General features: G+C 39.7%; 1 long non-coding RNA gene across 1 annotated transcript; it reads right to left on the reverse strand.

Moving 5' to 3' along the window:
* Positions 1-2151: 2151 nt before the first annotated feature.
* On the reverse strand, positions 2152-4941 carry LOC311437683. The gene is made up of 3 exons (XR_014693641.1): positions 4913-4941; positions 2591-2668; positions 2152-2169 (listed from the first exon to the last, which is right to left on the reverse strand). It is a non-coding gene; the product is annotated as an uncharacterized lncRNA (long non-coding RNA).
* Positions 4942-14721: the final 9780 nt, after the last annotated feature.

Below are 14721 nucleotides of genomic sequence, written 5' to 3' on the forward strand. Positions count from 1 at the left end.
TGAACAATGAAGCGTGTATTACAACTTTTGAAATCAAATATACTATCTGATATTTGCTTCCAAAAGAGAATTGGGTATTTAAGCTACATTTTATGTTCAAAAGTATTCACTCTAGTCCACTGAAGCAAAGTTAAAAGGAAGACAAAATCTTTGGATCCAGTCTTTTATTTTAGTTCTAAATACGCATTCACTGCTTTTTCCTTTTATTACTTCGTTAGAGCTTCTAGATGGGACTTGAACCCAAAATTACCAATTTATTTTCCCAGATCGTGAAACATGGAATTAAACTTTTTTAAAGTAAGCTTTATATTCTCCGTTTTTTACATTAAAACCTATTTGGAGTTGTTGATATAAGAACTGATAAGTGACAGAAGGTTCTTCATTAAGTGATAAGAACATGTTAATTAAAGACAGCTGTAATCCTGTTAGCAAAATGTCTTTTAAATTACTATTAAATATCTCTAACAATGAAAAAGTATTAACATGATTATTTTAAAAATTATTTTATATTTAAACCTGAAAACAGATTTTTAAACTTTAATACAAATCGTGACTCAGTTTCCAAACATTTTTTAAAAGCCTGTGTAATCCAAAACAGTTATTGTTTATTTCTCTCATTCTCATAGTACAGAACATCTTAAATAGGATTCAAAAAATGTTTTTCTGTTTGTTTGTGTGTGTGTGAATGGAATGTGAATAAAAACTTCAGCTCTTAAGCAAGTGTCTGAAACAAGTTTCATGTTGATGGAGGTATGGGCTGCTCTGGGACTAGACCTACAGTTTCTTGTTTGTGGCCACTTCTCTTGAACACTAAGAAATGAGCTCAGGTGAAACTATTTCCAAGGTGAAGGAGGCCTTGGCCCACTGAACCCCTTCCTAATGTTCTTGTGTTGGGAAGGGGTTCAAACCTGATGAAGTGGTTACCAGCAGTCTGGACACACTGCAGTTCATTTTGCTGCAGTCCTTTGGCACACAGAAGCAGAAATAACAGGTTCATACATTGTCATCCTGGGAGAGGGCAGGTTACTCACCCTTCTTTGCAACTTCAGTGGAGAGACATGCACCACGGAGGTGCATGCATTTCCATGAGCATGGCTAACCTGCAGACAGATTAGAATCATTAAGGTTGGAAAAGACCTTCAAGACAGATGCAGTGTGTCCTTACTTCCCCTTGGTTTGACTTTGAACAATCCTGTTACCTCATGATTCTCTGCCTACATATATGCATAATCAAATTCCTATGTATCTGTTTCTGAGTATTTAACTCTTTATTTTTCCTGGATAGTATGGATATTGAAGGTAAGAAAGGAAAAAGTAGTCTAATGTACTCTTCTGAAGCAGAAAGTTTGAAAAGCTGTAGTCTGACAAAAAAATAATAATAATAATTTTGCCCAATGTTTATGAATACATGTGGCTTTAAACTGCTCCTGAGTCTAAATAAATAAATACAGTTATTCAAGTAGAAATGTTACTATTTGCATTGACACAGAGCCGAGGAACATTCACCATGAAGGGGGACACTGTTGTGATGGTCATCACAGGTCAGGCAGAGCTCCTCGAAGTACAATGAGCTGTAATGATGGTGAGCTGTGGGGATGCCAGTGAGGGGCACTCCACAGGGGACTGGGGCAGCAATACTGACCATGGTAGACCACACATTACCTATTTCTCCTTGTCAGCACAAGGCACCAGAGAGCTCTGAATGTCACCCTGGGCAGCGTGCCTCTTGTCTGTAGTAGTGTTGTAGGGCTGGTAAGGACCCCATCCTTGAGCCCTGTGGTGGCAGAGGCAGTGTTACTGCCTGCCCAGGACAACACTCAGTTGGGCACTCTAGCACTCATGCTGCTGTCCTCCTGCCTCAGGAAATGGCTATTGTGGTTTATGCAACTGTTTTCATTGTGCTTTGTTTCTGAGTGCCTGTGAGAATCAAAGGTCATCTTATGGTAATCATCGATTGAAGGCAATCTATTCTTTTGATTAAACCACTAGTTAGATGTTACAACATCCAGGCCATGCACAGATTCCTTTTATATAAAAAAGGGAAGATTCTTTCTTCTGTCATTCCCTTCAACGCTGTGTGTTTGGAGGATGAACTCTCTGGACAGAAGCTGTACAGTGCTCAGTGCAATATGGATCTAAGTTTGTACAGGGCTGATATGACAGAAATGGCTAGAAAACAAACAAACAGAAAAAAAAAATAAATAAAATGATGTGTGTGAATTTAGAACTAGAATAAAGGTTTATTCACAATACTTTGTCTACCTTTGGGTTTGACTTTTGTGGTCTGGATTGAATTCTGTGCAGAGAGAAATTGTTCATGTCAGATGCTCTGTGCAGGATTTATTTGCATGCAATGTCTAGCGAATTAAAATGGCATAAGTTCTTTTTCAGTGTTCATTACTGACATGTTCCTCAAGCCCTTGTGTAAAGTTTATCATAGCAGCCTTGTTAACTTTAACATTCAGAAGCTACACTCAAATTTGAAAGACTTAAACTAGAATTAACATGCTGCCTGAAACAGCCTGCCATACAAAGTGTTTGTAACTGCTGTAAAGTTTCAAGTCACAGAATTACTGTGTGAATAACTCACCTGTTCTGGCCATAGTTGAGACATCCTTCAGAAACCTGCACTTGCAGACAGCCTAAGAAATTGGATTTTAATCTGTAACTGTTAGGGGAAAAAAAAAATAAATAAAAAAATGTAGAAATAAGTGGAGATGATATGCTTGCACTTATTTCTAGTTCCCAGTCATGCAGAAATTCCCTATGATAGGGAAAATATTCTTAGCTACACTTACAACAGTAGTAAAAAAAGAAAGTGCTGACCCTTTATTACTGTGATTCTGCAAAATATAAAGCAATCATTTAGCTCTATTGAATAAATAGGGTTTTCACCCATGTGCCTGATATTAGGTGAGATCTTCCACAGAGCTGGAGCTTCCAACAGAAATGTGTAGGAGTGAATGGAGCTCCACTAGTTTTGATGTTTAATTGGTAGAATTAGGAAAATACTTCTCTTTCGACTTTTAAATGCCATTAGCTCTGTTATGTGTTTCTGCTTTTTCTGCATTAAGCCAGCTCATGCTGATCTCAAAGGGAAGTTTTAAAAGTGCAAGCTGAGCACCAACAACTGCAGCCTCACCAGCCCAGAAAGCATGCTGCTGAAAGACACCAACCACACTATGTGGCATGTGAGAATGGGGTAGGAGGTAGTGTGGAGTGGGGGCTGAAGGTGCCCTGCTCAGTCCACACTGATGGAGGTTGTCCCTTGAAATCTCTAATACTCTAAAGGCCTGAGGGACAGGCACTGGCATGAGCTGGTACCATCCCACTAGCATGAACAGGAAAACAAAACAAAGCAAAACAAAACAAAAAACAACAAAACAACAACAACAACAACAAACACCAATAGCTCAGAAAACTCTGTACAGCTGTACTTGCAACTAAAGACCCCCATCAGCCTTGTATTACTCTTTTAAGCTGATTTTACGCTGATCCTCTTCTGGATCCAAAACCATTTTTCAGGATCTTCCACTAGGAAGAAACCACAAAATTGATATCCAGAGGGTGCACAAAGGCATACACACTTGTGCCAGTGAAATTTTACTAGTTGTGATTTATATTCTTACAGAAAACATGTTGAAACTCAGAGGGTAGGATGTGTCACAAGCATTTGCAAACCTCTCTGTTTGTTGCAGCATCAGAGGAGGGCTGATGCATGTACATAGCCTAGACCTGATTGCCGGGGTTGCACAGATGCCAAAAAGACACCAAGCCATTGTCAAGAGTCAAGCCTTATAAATAAGGATCTTTTCTCATGTCCTCTCAGCTGACAGATCTTACTGAGAAAATGGCTCTGAACAGCAGCTTGTAGAGCTTTGAGCCACTAGTGAGCCTGCCCCAGGGCAGCTCAGCATGAGATGTTTAAGGTATTGTAACTTTTCTATAGCCAGTCTAAAATTATGTGTAGAATTTTATAGCAGGGATGTGGTTTTGTATTAAACTCAATAATATGCTTCAAGGGCTTTGGTGAAAGTTCCCCAGTTCATATTTCACAGGATTAGGTAGGAGAATTAAACACTCTGAACTCTACAGAGTTTGTGATCACACAGGGTCCATTAAAATTACCTCTGTTTTCTCATTTGTGTGAAGTTTTGCACACAGAGTGCAGCACAAGTCCAATTCTGTGTGCAGAAATAACAAATGGATTAAATGCACTGTCTCTGCAGTGGTTCTGTATCGGGTTATCATAATAAATGGGTATTGGTAGATAAAATATGAGACTGAAAAGTCATACAGACACTTGAGACAACTCATACCATGCATCAGAACATTTATGCCACCAAATAGCCGCAAACAACAGTCAACTTCTCAAATACTTTTAACTAACTAAAACCTTGGTGTATGTGAAAACATATTATTAATCTCCTTACATATGTATCCTATTATTTGTAGCAAAAGCAGGTGCTTTTTCTTTCTTTTTTTTTTTTCAGTATACTTTCAAAAAGACGCAGCTCTACAGCCTTCTGACACAGTTTCAAATGCTCTTTTACAGATTTCATTTTCATTCATTTTTTTTTTTTTAAAGATAGTTTAATTACTTTCTGTGAAAATGTTTTGTACTGAAATTAGAAAGTATAGAGCCCAGGGACAACTGAAGATGAGCTACTCAACAAAAACTACATAGTAAAACTGCTCAGCAACAAAATCAGGTCCCTTAAAACAGTTCAGAATAGGACATGCCTGATTTATAGTACTTTTATTTTATTTTTTTTCCCCTTACATAAAGCACTGAGCAATCTCAGTGATTCCGAGACCTCACTAAACTCCTAAGTCATGCAGAACTGTGCTTATATGGAAGTGTCTAGTTTGCAAAGATGTAAGTAAGTATAAGACACACCCACCCCCCTACCTTGTGTCCAAGTGATAAGGATGGAGAAGTTGGAAACTGTCAGGGAAGAACAAGAATAGCTATACCTAGAAAAATATGTGCTTATATACATATTTTTTCACTGAGTGTCTAACCTTTTTCTGTATCTGAAGATTATCACTTCTGTCCAATCTGGCATGCACTAGTAAACACCTGGCACATTTCGTCCTTAAATGACAGAACTGTTTAAGATGATGTCGCTGGTGGACACAATGGTTCCTGCTAGGACTAGCTCTTGCTCTGTATTCATATCTTGCTTCCTTTAGTTCACTCTAAAATGGAAATTGCTGAAAGTGTCACTAAGTCTCCATCTATAAATGCTGCTTCTCACTGGACTGGGCAGATGCTCAGAAGTTTCCACTTTAGAGTCCTGGCATTGAACACCCCTACCTCCTCCAACCCTCATCACAGTCAGAGAATGGGGACTTCAGCTCAAACAAAAACAATTCTTAAATGTTTGTGGTAAATATAAACTAACATTCAGTGTGAGCTTGAGGCAAAAGTCTATGCTGCCTTTTTCTAAGCACAGGTTTCCATACTCATGCCTGCTGCATCTCATGTAGACCACAGCATCATTCTGATAATTAGACAGTAACTAATCTCCCAAGGGATGAAGGGACAGTGCTCTCCTGGGATAGAGCTCCCTTTGGTCACCTTTGCCTGTCTACAGCCAATGGTTCCATAAGGCACTGGACTGAGATGGTGCAGCTGGGGTCCTGTGGGAGCCCAGGAACAGCATTGGGAGGGTGAGATGGGAGAGTTTGGGCAAAGCAGGTGGGGTGTGAGGGGTGGGGAGCTGGACAAGTTCACCCACAGGCATCGAGGTCAAGCACTGCTGCAGGACCACAACACAGGGCTCCCGTGGGGCTTCTGTGCCAGAGCACTCTCTTCCTCCCCCCCACACACATCCCTAGACCTTTGGTTGGGGTGGACTGGATGATAACAGAAAGGGCAGGGGCTCTCCAAGCCCCACAGGTTCAGACATGGGCTAAGTGCCTGTAATGAGCAAAGACTACAACAATGTCCCTGTGCTCTGCAAGGCCAGCTTTGGCTGACAAGATTGCTTATAACCTTGTCCATGAAGCTTGCAAGGAAATCATTTAGTGTCAGGAGAGAACTATGTGTCACTGAGCCTGTCTGGAAGGCCACACTGCCATGTCTTCAGAGTTAGTCAGGATCTAAATGAGGCCACAGCCAATTATTGACTGTACAGTGGAGGCCTTGGAGGTGCAGGATGGCTGAGCCTCTGGAGAGAAAAGCCAAACTTTAACTTTCTTTAAATGCAAAGCTGATGCACATATGGGGGACACTGTTCTCTCGCATCAATTAATACAAATACTGAGTGGGCAGGTGTTATTTGCAGGGCATTTCCATCTCTCAAGAGTTGCAGGGATCTCTCAGAGCAGAGGCATTAATGTTATGCATTACTGTGAAGGCCAGTTTGGGATGAAGTTTACTCTAACAACACATGGAGATGGCTCTGCTTTGGCCAGTTATAACACATGCCCTCTTCATTCCTTCATACTGTTCAATGTGGAATCATCATTCCTCATGGAAGCACTGCTGTTTTGCTAAATAAAATAATTTCAATCAGATCTAATTAGAAATTCACAAAAAAATAACTTTTTCTGAACCTGAGCTGGTCAGAATAATTAGTAAAGACAGATATTCTCTGGATACCCCATGATAAATGAATACAAAAATACACATCTGGCCATCTGGCACAAGAAATTGCTAGTTTTGTTTTACTGATGCCTGCTGTATCTGAAAGCATTCTCTTGGTCCACGTTTTTGTCATAGCATTGCTATTAAGGATTTGCAAAATTACATGAGGAATTACATCACCATATTGGAAAGATCCTTTGCTGCCACAAATTAGCATAAATCTATTCACAGCACCCACAGTCACAGATTTCTGTGGATCTCACCACAAGCACAAAATTTATTTCTGCAACTTGACTGTGCTATATGATGAGACAGTTGCTGCATATATTTTTTAATTCCTGAACAGACTAGGCAGGTGGAGCATGAGAAGGAGCAGTGGCAGTGGAGCAGCTGGTCTCCCCATGGAGGGTGCTTTGGCCATCCAGCCCAGAGGACATGAGTAGCACAGGACTCAGATACCTCACCTACCAAGTGAATGCTCAAACAAAGTTAGTCAGAAAGCAACCCTGTCCCCAAACCCAGAATGAAGGGTTTAGGAATACAAGCCTGGAGGTGTTTGGTTCAGTGCCCTCACATACAGAGGCCTTGCAAGTATTACCACAAGTCAAATGAGTTCTGTTTAAAACTCAGTAGATTTTGTCCATGGCACCAGCACAAGGCTGCTCCAGAGGATTAGGGCCAGTCAAGACAGTTTTCAATTTGTTTTCAGGAGCTGAGAGATGTCAAGATATTTACATCTATGAAATCCATGATGACAAGCTTGTTACCCAAATGAGTAACTTTATTTTTCCAGCTGTATTAATGATCCTTCTGGGAAGCCAGTCTTTATTGACTTCTTCATTATTTCTTAGTGCTGCTGCCTAACTTTCACTCTGTTTCCAGCCATTTTCATCAACATATCAATACAAAATGTTATCTCTTCCCTCAGAAGTGGTGTTCTGTCTGTGTAAGTTCCACCCTTGCTGCCCATCTGAAAGGAATAGAGATGAAAAGATATTTTTAAGTCTCTTAAAACAGTCATAAGTGAGTCATTCAAACTGATAGCATCACAGGGAAGCCTGGTGCCACATCTATCTGGAAAATACATGAGAACCTGAGAACAAAAAATCATATCTGGCTTTGAAATTAATAATATTTGCTTCTTCTGCTACTCCTGCTATTGAAATATATTCAATTACATTTTTGGCAATTCATGGATAAGGAATAGAGCAATACTTTAATTTTCTCTGAAGCATATTATATATTTTAAAAGCTCTATAAACATGTTTTTTTCAAAGTACAGTCATTGTTCCTGCAGGCATTAATGTTGCAAACTAAGTAATAAAGCTTCAAGCACTAATCAAAAATTTCAGAATTGCAATTTGGTAACAGACAACCTGAAGCCCATATAGCTCTTAGCACTAAAAAATAAATCCAGGCTTGTCTGGAATCTCTGTGGACTTTTGTAGCTTCCAGACCATAAATATTCTTCCATTTTAGCTTTCAGATTAGTTACTGTTTATGTTGCTTCAACATCTGTGAAAGAATCTTCCCTGGTACAGGAAGCTAATAGGTTTGCAGACCCTCTGGTTGGTGAGGTCTAGTGATGCCTGCAGAGCTAGCTCATCTTTAAAACATCATCCCAGTACCTTTTCCCAATTTATTACTGTAATGTGTCTTTAATTGAATCCACTGAAAAAAAAAAAATATAAGTAAAACACATGAAAAATGCAGAAGGACAGGGAAAACAGTAAACAGCAGAAACAGGAAAACAGCTGTTAGCCAGGCAAAAGGAAGATTATACAGAAAGAGAGCTACTAAGATTTAATTTAATGTTGCTAGGAATCAGTGATAGAAACAACCACCATTTCTATTTGCAATGAAATCACCAGAGTCAGAGCTGATTTTGCATAGCATGGGCAATGCCCAGATGTGGGGTGCTGTGGCCAGGGGTTCCCCTGCAGCAACCAGTGCTGGTGCTTGAAAAGACCTTCAAGATCAAGTCCAACTACTAACCTGACCTACCAAGTCCCATCACTAAACTCTGTTCCTCAATGCCACATCCACACATTTCTTAAATACCTCCAGGGATGGGGACCCCACCACTACTTTACAGTAGAGCCCATTACAATTCTTGATCACCCCCTCTGTGAAGAAATTATTCCTACCATCCAATTTAAACCACCCCCGTTGCAACTTGATATCATTGCACTTTAAAAGTACTTTTGCTGAAATTTTCCAAAGAATAAAACTTCCATTTATGGATGTATTTTAGTTTGCTAAGGGATATCAGCTGTTGACTAAATCCCCCAAAACCATCACTTTATGCTGATGTTTTTTCAGATAGGAATGGGTCAGCCTGGGCCATTCCCCTTGGCATCTCTTTGCTGAATTCCACACTAGTCAGTAATCATCCAATGACACAAAGATGAGTAGAAATACTATATAGTTTCAAAAACTAAGCTCTAAAGAAATACTCTTTGCTCCTTGTTTTGCTAGTATCTTTTGAACTGCATTTTTAGCAGTTGCTCAAAGTATAACACATGACCTGCAAGAACATCACTTGTCATAAGCTGTGCAGTGCTGTTGACAGCTATGGCAAAAACAGACTGCTGTAGCTGTGATGTTTACTGATGGGCCAAAACATGTCCTGGAGAAAAAAAAACATTATTTCTTTCTCAAGCTAAAGCTACAGACAATTTCTGAAATGCCTGTTTAATGTAAACTGTAAACAGGATTACTTGCCACTAGTTTTGGATAGCAGAATATTTAAAGGGATTTGGTCTAAATACCGGACATAGAGATGGGGCACATTTAAGGAAGGTCTTAGTGCAATTAATGCCTAGCTCCCCATCACTGTTTAAGACTACCAAGTGTGCCGATAGTTCAGGATGTAGGCAGAGCCCTCTGAGCACCATGTCTGAGCATGCTGCCCATATCTCCCTAGAACAGTGCCTGAAAGTTGTGTCCTGCCCCAGACCTACTCTCAAGAACCAGACCTCTCTTCTGAAATGCTCAAAGGACTGGCCACTGTCCCTGTGTCCAAGGGGCAAGACAAGGCTCAGCTCCACAGGTCTTGCATGGTGCACATGCGGATGAGGTGTGATATTGCAGGCAGTGCTTGGTCCCACCAGAGACTCTATAGGGCACAGTGACATGCCTACCTGCACCTTGGTCTCCATGTGCACTGTTCAGTATTGCTGGATTCTGCCAAGGAAGGAACCTTCAGCTGCACTTGATGGGCCACTCAGGAGCTCACTTGACATACTCATACATTACATGGCATCTTCAATCTCCTGTCCTGCAGAGTTAAGTAGCCAGTAAGGAAAGCATCTGTCTCCAGAGTAACACTTCAGGTGTAAGGACAAGTCAGTCCTGATTAGGTGGGTGATTAACATTATTTGCTTATTTTTTCAGGTCAGTTTAATGTAAAAAAGTTGTTCTGGTTTCTGGTTTCAATCTAGCTGAGGACAATACAATGAAACTAAAACAAACTAGAAAAAAATGCACATGGAAGCTAGAGACTAATAAAACAGAATTATAACAAATGCTTAAGAAAAATATTCCAATTCCCATACCCTATGTGAAAGTCAAGGACTTTGAAATACTGTTTTGAATTCATCTTGAGTCAATTCATATGTAAGAAACGGACTTTGGTTTTACTTGAGTGGAGGAAGTTAATGAATCCAAACCCAGAGCAACATAATATTAAGTCTATAAAAGGTCAGCACAATAAAATCATATCAGTAACGCTTATTATCTGCACTGCTTATTTTATCTTTTTCAGTCGGTATAGGTAAATAACTGAAAAATGAATCAACTGTGTGAGTTAGACATTAAATTTCAATAATTATCACTAACTTTTTAAAGCTCGTATGCCTTGCAGTATACACACAGGATGCCACATCTTTTTTCATGTGGTCACTTTACAGTTCACAGCACTTCATTCCACTGTCCAGTTGGGTACACCTGTCAGCAGCAGTTCCAGATTTATTCTGTCTCTTGGATGTAGGTTTATTTATCTTTCTGACCAAAAGCTGTAAGTTGCATTCCCTACTGGTGTTTTGCCAGTCAGCAAATACATTTCCTCCATTTTTCATTGCTTCTACCTGGGTTTGGTCAATACATCCCTTTGGTTGACTACAGAACTTTATCACAGTATTTGATTTCTCATTTCACTTTGGTTAAGAATCATGTGGGATTATTTTGCCATAACTTAAAAAAAAATAAAAAATAAAGTTAAAAATTTGTTAATTTGTGATAACATTCTTCTCAATTCTCTGTCCCAACTATTTAAAATTTTTCTATAGGCTTTCTGAAGAAACGTTTCTGTTGACAGTATTTTTTTTCACCTACATATTCTTTTGTTTTATTGACTGTGACAGTAACTCCAGCTCCTGTTAGCTTCTGTAATATCACCATACAAGATTTGGACATTTTTTTTGTGAAACTCCATTATTATCATTAATCTACTTTGCCAGTCCCTCTTTATTATTTGATCTGTCTGGCTTGCAGCAGCAGTTCCTATACTTCTACTAAGCCCTAACATATAGCATTTTTGTTCACATACACAGTAAGAAGGGTCCTTGCTGGCTCCTGTTGTCTGCTGCTCTCTTTTTAAAAAAGAAGCCTCTAGTGCTGGGGTAGAACTAATGTGCGATTAAAAAACAAACAAACACATAAACAAAACAAACAAACAAAAGAACAGTTTATGTTAGGGAAGAAATAAACTCACAAAAGTATTGTTTTCTGAAAGAAAAATGAAACGGAACAAGCAATCTTGGTAGGATTCTGTCTCTCTCCATTATCCAAGCAAAGGGTCATCCAAAACAGTTTATTTCCAGGAAATATGACAGATATTTAATGTTCTACTGTCACTCAGGGAAAAATCGACATCCAGACAGACACAGCCATGTATGCACACACCCACCTTCCCTGCCCTCACCACAGGCACTGAAAGCAGTGAGTTTATGCAATGAATCCAGCTCTCAGGAGCATCCACATCTCTGAGGTACCTGCAGGTTTATTTGAGGAGTTCATCCATGGGTGCATGAGACATCTTCAGAGGGGAACCTCAGGGACACACCTCTGAAAAAATTTGGGTGAGAAAATTTCACAAGTGTAGCACATTCCCTGACAGAAGGGAAATCCCTCAGCAGGGGACTAAGAGCTGATATTTGAAATGCACAAAATAGAAAGATGATCCCCATCAGAAACAGCTAAATAAGGAATTGGGAAATACGTTCTTTTGAACATGAGATTGTTCCTATGAATAATCAGACAGACAAAACATCAAACTAGGATATTAGACACCTTTTTTTTTTTTTGGTTTCTATCTCTCCTTCTTGCTATAGATATGATGATTTTCACAGTACTTTTCAACAGAGGAGATGTAAACTAGATGCTCTCAGTAATCTGCTTGCTTGCTCATATAATCGTATTGTGAAGATAATAGTAATTCTGTAAAAGGGGGGGAAGTAAAAAATCCAGACCCGTTTCACTGTCTCCCACTACTCAAAAAGTAAATGTAATGCTTTACATGTGCACAAATATATGAAAGCATGAATTTTGCATATCTTTTAGAAGATAAATTCACATATGCATCATTAACAGCACAGTTTCCCACTAGAAGTACTTTACACTCCCTGAATCAGGCACTGCAGTAATTTCCAATGAGTGGTGTGATATCAGAGAGCAGCACCCAGTGAGTATTTGACATTACAGGGCTTTGAGAAGAAATAGGAGCTTCAGGAATCCAAGGCAGAGTCCTCTCCTGGCTCTGAGCTAGTACCAAGCAGCACTGGGCTCTGGCTTAGGGCAACCCTGCTCCAGGTTGTACTCTGCCATGGCATCCATGACTGTGCAAGCCTTCTGGAGCAAAGACACAGAATAAAACTTAGAGAAAGGCAACAGATGGGACTATCCAATGAGCAACTTTACATAATTTGTCCACTCATTTGCGATGAAGAGTTTCCCTTTCTTTCTCATACCACCTGGGAGCATTAAGGGAATATATGGTCTTTGCTACAATAAATATTACCAGCAGTAGCAGCTATTGTAATCAGGAGGGCATCTTCATTTGTCTTCTCTGGTAAACCTTGCAGAAAATGCAAGTCGTGTATTTATGTGTGATTTCCTAACTTGTAGCCAATTTTTAAAATACTATGTTAAGAAACACAAACTTGTAGATTTATTCACTTATTCTATTTTTCTTGTGCATGAAGTAGGACTTCATGCACAAGAAAAATAGAATAAATTAATAAATAGTAGGACTTCATGCACAAGAAAATCCTGAAACCAGAGCTGGTATTAATACACCCACCCATTATAACATAACATATAACATAACATAACATAACATAACATAACATAACATAACAAGCATAACAAGCATAACATAACAATATAGGGAAACTACTTTGTTTGCTAGTTGAACTTTATTATGACACTAGATCACGAATCTCAGCAAGACTCACGCGCTGCAAGTTACAGGAGCCCAGGGAAGCCTCCATCTTTGTCAAGGCCATTTCTGATTGATCTAACATTTTATGGTAAATTTAATGCAGTTCATGTTCATAATGTTTATCTGAAGTGGAGTCTGCAATAAGCTATGCCATATGCAGTGCTTGGGATCCCTGAGTGGGACTGCAATTCCACTTTTGTTGCCATTGTTATAAGCTACTTCTTGACACAGGGAAAAGTGTTGTAAAATTTGAAGTGTGATTTTTTGTTATATATACAGGGAGAAAGTATTTCTCTGGACTTCCACAAAGATCCAATGACTCACCCTTCCACACCTCCTTACAGCTTCTGTCAACATCCCCTTCTACTCAGGAAGACCCAGACCTCCATTACTTACACAAGGAAAGCAATTGCCATTGATAATCATCCTACGTGAACTTAAGAACAGGGGAAGTTTGTCTACAGACTCTTGCCTTTCTAAGAGCAATATGCTTTTTCAGGAACTCAGTTTTTGAAGAAGGAATGCTTTGAAGGCAAAAAGCGTAAAAATAAAATATTTTTCCAACTCATTACTTGATTTTCTTGCTTTTGTATAGCTGCAGTCTTGGTCAATAGGCACTACTAACCTGTAAGGAATGCCAGTAAACTGAAAAGTAGGCTACTTGCTGACTCAAACACGGGAAGAGCAAGAGTGATAGCAAATTTTCTTTTAGTAACAAGAGACTTTAAAAAGAGAATATAGACATGAAAGAAATTATATTTGACAGTGTTTAGTAAAATGCTAAAATTCAAGCAATGCTGTATTACTATCAGGATATTAAAGTTGAGTTTTAAAGCCTTCATACATCAGTTTTTCACTCAGAAGAGACATTTTCTGATGTTGGAATGCTTGATTTGCAACCTTGGGGAAATCTAGACTCAGAGAAATGTGCTTACTAATCCTCACTGGTGCCATTGGACTGAATCATGTAATCATTTAGGTTGAAAAGGACCTTCAAGATCATCAAGTCCAACCATTAAACTAGCATGACCAAGTCTGCCACTAAACCACATCCCTGAGCACCCCATCTAAACATCTTTTAGGTATGACTCAGCTACTTCCCTGGACAGCCTGTTCCAATGCTTCACAACCCTTTCAGTGAATAATTTTTTCCTAATATCCAGCCTAAACCTCCCTTTGTGTAACTTAAGACCATTTCCTCTTGTCCTATCCCTTTTTGGTTGGAAGAACAACCCCCACACACCTTGCTACAACTTCCTTTGAGGTAGTTGTAGGGAGCAAAAGGGGAAAAAGCAAAGGGAAGAAGGCTGATCTTGTGGCCCAGTTAATAGGCAGCTTGCACGTGAATACGAACCACTCTCCCTCATTACCCAGAAGTTCCCCAGAATCTGTGCCAGAGGCAGCTCCTCAGCCTCTTGACCACAGTCTTTCTGCAGGGCAGTCCAAGCCCCTGTCCTAACTGTCAGCAAGTTCCTGGGCCAAAGTGCACATGGGATCAGGAAGGGTCCTTAGCAGGCTACTTCATGAGACTCTCTGCTGTTGGACCACCTGCTCTCCCTTCTCCTAGCTTGGGTGCTACAGTTACTGACTGTGCCTATGGAAAGTGCAATAGCATCAGTAACTCAGTTGAGAGCTTCTCATACCTGCTCCTCATCACAAAGTCCACTGTAGCCTGACATGGAGA

This window comes from Aythya ferina, assembly GCF_964211825.1.
Source record: "Aythya ferina genome assembly, chromosome: 5".
In the NCBI taxonomy this organism is placed as follows: Eukaryota; Metazoa; Chordata; class Aves; order Anseriformes; family Anatidae; genus Aythya; species Aythya ferina.